Consider the following 8,555-nt stretch of genomic DNA (forward strand, 5'->3'; position numbering starts at 1 on the left):
TAGCCTGAGATGCTGGCAGAGTCGCCGAAGAGAGTGCAAATGAAAGAGCTTGTCTAGACACTTGCGTCCTCAAGGACAGGTGAACCCTCACTGCGCAGACGAAATACATCAGATTTGTATAGAAAGTTAAGGGATGGTATTTATGTTGCGATTTCCCGTAAAGGAAGACGAGAGTAGCGGATGTTACGCATTTTAACTCTGAAATTTATTACTCAGTTTATATTCTTACCTTAATGGTATTACGGCAATAAAATCAAGGAAGACGAAATTACTGAAGAAATATGTCACGTAATTGGGATATGACAAACGCACATGCATTTTTAGAAGATAAACTTCATTGAAAGAGACTGCGTGTAAGACATAGGCGTAGATGGAAGGATAATATTAAAATGGACCTTAGAAAAATGAACCCATGTTGCTCAGCAGAGGATAAATTGTAAGAGTTTATGAATAAGGTAATGAACCTTCGGGTCCGAGTCCCCGGGAATCCATTGGGCAGGAGGCTGTTTGGGCCCCATAGCCAGTCTGGACTCTGTAGAGAATAGAAAAATCTCTTACCCTTACCGGAAATCGAGCCCAGGTCGTCCAGCTCATAGCCCGTCGCTATACCGACTGAGCTATCGAGGCTTCTCACGATTTGTAGGATCTTAGTGGAGAGGGTGAGGAAGAAAATGGCTGCAATCTGATTTGAGTTACTATCCCGGGATTTATATAGATGGAGGGCCGCGCCATAGCTCAAGCGGTTAGTCGCTGGCTTCCCATCGCGGCGGCCCGGGTTCGATCCCGGGTCTGGTCAAGTGGGATTTGTGTGGACAAAGTGGCGCTGGGGCAGTTTGTCTCCGAGTACTTCGGTTTCCCCTCACAATCTTCATTCCATAAATTGCTCCACAATCACCCTCACCTATCATCTGGGGCTGGTACAATAGGCCAGAAATGGTCGCAGTACAAGGGACTTAGTCCCACCCCACTAGCAATAAAATACATAGAGGGACTGAGGAAAACACGGAAACCTAAATGAGGACGGTTGGTGCCCCTGCAGAGATTCACGCAGCTTCTCTCGGAAGTCCTGAATCACCGAGCTGCAGTTGTGTGGCCAGTTCAACTCTACCATTTGCTAACACAGGCAGACGCCTTGTCAGTGGCATATAGCGGGTTCGTGTATGCAAGGGATAATCTTGGTTGGCCAGCAGAAGGAAGTCTTCCTTGACATTGTAGTAGAAAGGCTTTATGTTATTTCTGTCTGTAAGAAATCATGTTTTATTGCTAAGTGGAGAGGGGGAGAGGAAAGAGATGAGCGGTTGTCATTTACAAATTGGACGGCCATTTCTAATTCTTTGGTGTCCATGTTCGTTGTAGTAGTTTTTCTCCCCTGCGTCCATGCATTCTTCATCTGCCCCTGTACGGCCGCAATATGGTGAACGACTAGATGAATGAGGTTTGAGACATTGCAGAGACGTTGATGGTACCTAGTTCTGCACCAGCCCGTCTGTACCTCTTCCTATCTCGCTCACTCATATTTCGTGTTGTATTTACCCTTCTCTCTCGCTCTCTTCCACGCACTCCCGTCTACATCAGCCACAGTGAAACCTTCGATATAAATCGAGATTAATTTGACCAGAACTTTTAATTTACCATGAGCGCTTTCAGTAGCGCCAATAAGTGGGTTTCCCCTACCGAGCTCACTGTTTATTGCGAAATGAAAAAAAAAAAGTTGAAAGGAGCTGTCTCGGTACAAGCTGCAGTTGCGATGGGTCTTACAGGTTCTAACGGTAGTGCGGGGCCGCGCCATAGCTCAAGCGGTTAGTCGCTGGCCCGGGTTCGAGCCCGGGTCTGGTCAAGTGGGATTTGTGGTGCACAAAGTGGCGCTGGGGCAGGTTTTCTCCGAGTACTTAGGTTTCCCCTTCACATCTTCATTCCACCCATTGCTCCACAATCACCCTCACCTATCATCTGGGGCTGGTACAATAGGCCAGAAATGGCCGCAGTACAAGGGACTTAGTCCCTTAGTCCCACCCCACTAGCAAAAGAAAACGGTAGTGTAGTCAAATTTTGTGACGTATATTTCACGACGCTGATGAAATGGAACGGATTTGGAAGGAAACGTTCGTGGCCTCATTAAGGACTATGGAAATCTGCGAGAAACCTCAGCCAGGATAGGCGATGTCCGCTTCGAGATTCGAACGAAACACCACTCGAATACAAGTCCAGACAGTTGCCGCTACACAAACCTGTATAGTGTATTGAATTTTGTTTCGTATGAATATTATTAAAGAACTATTTTCCGGGGTTGTGAAATGGTTTGAACTGGCTCAGACCAGACGTATTTAGGGCACAGTCATGAGGTTTGAAGCGGTATGTAACCCTCACTGGCAAAGAGACCGTTAAGCGATATTCAAGAGAATATTAAAGAGTGTTGCCATTTAGGCGTACACTGTATTGCGACATGACGCCCGAAAGCCGAAATAATGAAGTCAGAATAGACGCTCATTGCTAGGCAACGGCTAGTTAAACATTCCCTCTGCAAGGAATACGTAAGCAAGAATCGAGTAAATTCCGTTGCTATTCAACGGCGCTGTAAACGCGCATTCCCAATAAAAGGCTGTTTTTTCTGCGTGGTCCGTGCAGAGTGGATGTAAGGAAGATTTCATTTGAGAAGAATGGAGTCGAGTTTCGAGACGCCAGACTGCCATGACATGATCTTCGGAGCAGAGGAATTGAATTGAGAATTTAATTCGGAATTGGCAGCTGCAGAATAATGGCAAGAAAGGAATTAGGCTGTGGAAAAGACTTCATGTGTGATTTGAAGTGACGGTGAGACTGTTATAAATCCGTTGCCAGGATATGACTAGTGAAGACTGAAAATCCTAGTGGTGCATAGCGGTGAACTGTGAAGTGTGGAAATAGCTGTAGCTCTGTAATTGCCTGTGGTCCCGATTTGAATGTATAAGCTGTCAATAAATGCAACTAGCCAATCCAGAAGCCCTTTATAAATCACGTGCAAGCCCCCACCCACTTCACGTGATAATACAAGTATATTATGTCATTCTATAATGTCAGTTGTATGTGAATCAGTTTTATAACTATTTTGGAAAATGCAGGTAATAGCAGTTATTCCAATGATGTTCCATGTAAGCTGAGAGCTTGTATAACTTTCAGCTTTTGTGCAGCTGTGAAGTTAATGACAGGATGCAGCTTTACATGTGGATGTGCTACTCAGAATCGTTCAGTATGCATGACTGGAGATTTGCTTGCTGGTTGCCGATGGGCGCCTGTTGGGTCGCCTGACAGAGCGCGCTGGGACATGAAACGGGCTTGTGGAGGTCAGTGATGACTTCGGGGTGTGATCGCGTGAGACTTAACTGCAGGGTACAGACAGAGTCTCGTCTGGCCGGTTGTTTTGTTGTTTGTATTAACGTTTCTGGCTGGTCGACTGACTGTGTAAAGGACTGACTGACTAAGGAACTGGCTAGCCGAATGACTGACTAAGGAAATGGCTGGATAAGGAACTAGTTCATTTGGCTGGCTAAGGAACTGTCTAGATAAGTGACTGACCCACTTACAAATGAACTGACTAGCTAAGTGACCAAATAACTTATTGATTAATTAATTTATTGAATTGCCGGTCACGGTAGCCGAGCGGTCTAAGGCATGCACCGTCTTCGCTCGCTCGGAAGCCAGGATCGTGGGTTCGAATCCCACACAAGGCATGGATGTTCGGTATGTGTATATGTTTATTCTGTATGTTGTCCTGTGTTTAGGTAGAGGCCTTCTGACGAGCTGATCACTCGTCCAAGGGGTCCTACCGTCTGTAAAATGGCAAAATGAAACAAAAACAACCTCGAAACTGTAAGGTATAAGAAGAACGGATTAAGTAATTTACTGTATTACTAATTAATTTTGTGATTTTCCAATTTACTTACTCAATTTTGCAGAATCATTTTTTTTAAAACATGGTAGCCACACAACTCGTAAAGAAATTTCCTGGTTTCATGTGTCCGGAAGTTTAATTACCGTCATCACAAGAGCCTGTCATTGGACATTATCTTGAGCCAGATGAATCCATTTCAAATCCTCAGAACTTGTTTTCCATTCTTGTCTCTCTGATACATAACGTCCGTTTCGGACTGCTGGAAGGGCAGATGCGTGTCTCTCTCAAGAGGGTCGGTCTGCACATGGTGCACTGTAATATAGACATGGTTTCCGAACGGCCTGTAAACGACTGGACTCTGTTTATTGGCTGAGGGACCTCCGGTAGAGAGGGGAAATTGGTCGATTATTGAAACTAGTGACCGTTACATTTATAACTGTGACATTTATTGAAAACTCTGATTGTATTTATTACGATACTGTCCGCCATGTCATTTCCATTAGTGTTCCATTTGTTGGGTTTACTGTGTGGAATATAGACGATGTAATGTTGTACGTATAAAACGCATAAACTGAAGCATGACGTAACATGTTCATATACAGCTGAACCGACGTTGTATGTATATTTTGGTAGAAATGAAATTCCGTTTGCATAAATGCAATATGTCTGAATCTTTCAGGTAGTAATTTTCATAACTCGATGGTTTCTCTCACTTTTTGGAATTTGATTGTTTTATATTCAAATTAAATATATTTCGTTATAGGCAGGTGTAGCGGCCTCCGTAGTCTAGAGGTAACGTTCCCACCTCATGACTCGTGGTACGCGGGTTCAAACACGGCAGAGGTCGTCGAATTTTTAAGGGCGGAAAAATTCAGGGAACAAGTCCTCCGGGAGGGACTTTAAGCCGTGGGTCCCGTGTCGTAGCTTTACGGCACGTAAAAGAACCTCATATCTCCAAAGGAGGTCACTGAGCCAAATTCAAGGACATTTCCCGCCCAACAGTAGTCTCTAACGCCTCTGATAGATGGGGGAAGCATTATAGATACCGCCAAGCTAGTGGATGCCGAACTCGCTGGCTCGGTCGGGGCTGATGGTACGCACCAATATCGGTAGGATATAGAGACTGGTAGAATATCATGGAGGGAAGCACAATGGACCAATACTAGTCTAAGTGCATGGGGAAACCCACCCTCTCCAATAACTAACTAACTAACTAACTAACTATAGGCAGGTGCGAATATGAATTCAAAACTGGGATGGGTATAAACGGAAATTGCTGGGTGCGGAGTTTATTTACAACACTTTCACACCCAGAGACTTTATAGAATTGCAGGAATCTGCATGTTTGCATCCTTTCGTTTGTTCCAGACGCCAGGAAAGTACGTAAATACATTCTGTATAAGATTGACAGAAGAATACAAATCGCGTTACATGTAAGTTGTGTTCATGTATAATGTAGTTAAATCTATATATGTTGGCCACCTGATTCCACTCCAACCCGGTCATCTTAAGTAGGTGACCAACTTTAGAAAATAGTGTCAACATTTACCAGTTTTACCACAGTAGCCGCTCGGTCTAAGGCATGAACAGTCTTCGCCCGCTCAAACACTGGGGTCATGGGTTCAAATACCACTCGAGGCATGGATGTCTTTTTGTGTTTATTCTGTGTTCGTGTTGTTCTGTGTGTGGGTAGCGGCCTTGCGACTAGCTGATTCCCCGTTCAAGGAGTCCTACCAACTGTGTATAGGTTTAAGAAACTGAAAAGTGACCAAGGTCCAAAGGGCTATGAAGCCATAAAGAAATAAATAAGAAAAGATCTGTTGCATTATGTTGCCTTTTCCACCATGTTGAACTTTTTGAAGTTCTGCATTTTGTTTTGAACACGTGACCACTGGGCGGATCACTGTAGGCACTGAATGTCAAACTAATAAATCTTAAGTGAATATGGAAGACGTATTTCTGATTATGAATTTTATTGATAGCGCTTAACTAATTAAGCACAGGGACAACTTTGCCTTTACCTTATACAAAATGAATAGTCCAGCAGGCTTGTAGTAAACTGGATGACTGTCTAATACCGATCGGAAGGAAATAGCAGTACAGATTGGTAAAAAGTTAGTAATTTTTCTCTGTGGCCAACATAGAAAAGTTAAGCTATATATACACACGAGTAGCGTGAAAAATAAGAAGGTAAAAGTAAGTGAAGGTATCCCTGTAACAGGCCGTGGAGGCCCATAGGGTTGTGAGATGTTGAGGATCCAACATTATCTAGACAATTGGCTCACAGATGGCGGTAAGGTTGTTAGCCTTACGGGCCTGCCGCTCATAACCCTCAGGAATATTCCTGGTACTCATTTCTCTTAGAAGCTGAGTCGACCCAGGGCCCGAAATATAAGGAAAATGAGAAAATGTGAAAGATATGAGATAGATAGGTGGGCAACTGAAAGAGGGCTGGGTGTATGTATGTTGTTTCAACAAACGGTACATCCAGTTGCAGTATGTGGCCGACGTGACACTTTTTGTTATGTCTCTGAAAACTACTTTCTTCCGATTCATATAAATTTCGTGTAGTGGGGAACTTAATTTCAGTGTGACGACCACTACACCTAACTGAGTCCGTAGTGCTGGTCAGCTGGTCACAAAATCCCCCGTCTTTTATAGAACCCGAAGGCTTATGTCTCATGCTAGCTGCAAGTTGAGACCATCATAACCTTGCGGAATTAGATACTATTGAAGTTATGGTGTAGCGTGAGTTGCGTCTGGCGGCAGTGAATCTCTGGGATCATTGCTAATTAGTTAATTAATTTTAATTGCGATGCCTCTGGAGTGAACGCAAGCGTAAATTTCGGTGATGACGCCCTGTTTAGCATCAGCAGGAGACGTGCGCTTGTTCACTGTTAACAGCGGGCCTCTGTTTAGTCACCGGCTTTCCACCGCAGCGGCCAGGGTTCGATCCCGGGTCTGGTCAGGTAGGATTTGTGGTGGATAAAGTGGCGATGGGGCAGGTTTTCACCGAGTACTTCGATTTCCCCTGCCAATCTTCATTCCACCAAATTCTTCATCATCATAATCACCCGGGGAAGGTACAATAGGCCAATCAGTGGCCGCCATGCCGAGTGGACCCAGCTGGACTCCACTCCCCAGTAAGCGAATTTAATTTTGTTTACTGAACGCCATCATGCAGGACGGAAATAAGTAAAGTAATTAAATAAGAGCGCAAGGAGTTGTGATAACTCGGCCAGTATAGCGGCGGGCTACGGGATTCACGGCCCAGGTTCGATTCCCGGAATTGCTAAATTTTTTCTATTCTCCACGTCGTCCAGACCGGCTCTGGGGTCCACCAAGCTCCTATCCAATGGTTACCGGGGCATCTTCCCCGAAGGCAAAGCGGCAGGGGCTTGAAGCTGACCACTCGCCTCCGTCTAGTGCCGAGGTCAAGAAAGTTGGAGCTATACCTCCACTCCCCGTACATATTTAAGTTATAGTGCTTAACTAATTAAGCATAGGGACAACTTTACAGGTTTTAATCAATAAGAGTGCATTGATGCAGTTTAACAGGTTCGGTGTTGTTAGAACAACATTTTCGTTCACAAAGAAGTTTAATTATTTCACATGATATAGGTAAAGGTCACAGAGGCCCATAGGGTTTTGAGACGTCGAGGTTCCCACATTATCTAGACAATCGGTTCACAGATGGCGGTAAGGTTGTCAGCCTTACGCCGGCCGCCCTTTACTCCCAGCAAGATTCCTGGTTCTCATTTCTGTTAGAGGCTGAGTCGACCCCAGTGCCATAATGCTGCTGGAAGCATTAGGTCAATTGAAAAAATCCACCTCATCTGGACTCGGACCCGCGACCTTCAGGTTTGTTGCGTAGTGCCTCACCCAACTACGCTACCGCGTGCCCCTTTCACACGGTATGTTGTCAAATGTTTAAGAAACATAATACAATGGTTATTGCATGTACCACCTGCTTTACTACCCTAAAACTCTGCGTTCCACCCACAGAGTATGGGTCTCACAGTAAACAGCGACTATTTTTCTAAACAGCATTTACCGGTTGGGCTTTATAGGGGTGACGTAATGTGTTTTCTGTGAGGTACGAACTGAACTTTTATATATTATTTTGATGAAATCCATGCTTCAAAATGTTATATTCGGTATTGTGTCGCTTCAGAGGCTAACAGATTTCGTGTTAATGGAAATGTCAGAATCACAAGTACGACCCATGCTTTCATTTCCCGGATCTGAAGAGAGACAGACGGGTTAATTAACTTAAGGCAAGCGTTGTACCGTTGACAGGAAGTCCGCGTTAATCCCATAGCGGCTTTTCATAATTCAGAATAGTTCTTTGTATTAAATGTACTTATCTGCTGTCTAGTAGACTCATTATGTAAGATGAAAAATTAAAACAATCCTTAATTGCTTTGGTGTGTTAGTCGTCGTGGAAGATTAATGACGGCGAACTTTTTTATTCTTATTCTTCTTGATTGGCGTTATAACTCGATTCCAGCTGTTCCAAAACACTGGAAATTTACTGAATTTTAAGTAATTTGTTGATCGGTTATGGTAGCCGAGCGGTCTAAGGCATGTACTGTCTTCGCTCGCTCTGAAGCCGGGATCGTGGGTTCGAATCTGTTTCCTGTGAGGTACGAACTGAATTCTTTTATATTATTCTTATACACAGCCG

This window comes from Cryptotermes secundus, unplaced genomic scaffold, assembly GCF_002891405.2.
Source record: "Cryptotermes secundus unplaced genomic scaffold, Csec_1.0 scaffold1720, whole genome shotgun sequence".
NCBI classification, from domain to species: domain Eukaryota; kingdom Metazoa; phylum Arthropoda; class Insecta; order Blattodea; family Kalotermitidae; genus Cryptotermes; species Cryptotermes secundus.